Below are 700 nucleotides of genomic sequence, written 5' to 3' on the forward strand. Positions count from 1 at the left end.
TAGATTTACTTATTTTGGACCTATGTAAATGGAGTCTTTTACATTGTCTCCATTAGATTTACTTATTTTGGACCTATGTAAATGGAGTCTTTTACCTGGGTTGACGAGGGAGGGGGACTTGACCGGGGGAGGGAAATAGCTATTGTTTTTTCAATATATCATATTGTTTTTTCAATATATCATATTGACTTGATTTTTAAGGCTTTATGGTTAGTTTTAAGGCTAAGCATCCTTCTCTTCCACACCATGACTTTCTCTTCCTTATCTGTATTTTGTTGACTGTTACATGTCTTTTTTCCTTTCCATAGAAATTTAAAAATCAATTTGTCATTACTTACTAAGTATCTTGTGTAAGTGTTACAGCTGTGAAGGAAAAAGTATCCTGATAATCAGAGGCCAAGGAAAACCTATAGCTCTGAAGGGAAAGGTACTAGGTAGTCATAGACCAAGGAATCTTCAGCTCTTAAGGGAAAGGTATCCAGGCAGTTGGAAGCCAAGGGATACCTGCAATTGTTACAGATTTAAAGGGAAAGGTATCCTCGTAGTCCAAAGTCAAGGATTACCTACAGCTCAGAAGAAAAAGGTATCCCAGCAGAAGTGATACAGCTTTGTTGTTGAGGACCGGCTTCAACAAAAAACACTTCTTGCAAGGGTAGAGGTGTGGGAAAAATAAAAAACACAAGACACTATTGGGAGGGAG

This window comes from Microtus ochrogaster, linkage group LG5 (genome assembly GCF_000317375.1).
Source record: "Microtus ochrogaster isolate Prairie Vole_2 linkage group LG5, MicOch1.0, whole genome shotgun sequence".
Classification (NCBI taxonomy): domain Eukaryota; kingdom Metazoa; phylum Chordata; class Mammalia; order Rodentia; family Cricetidae; genus Microtus; species Microtus ochrogaster.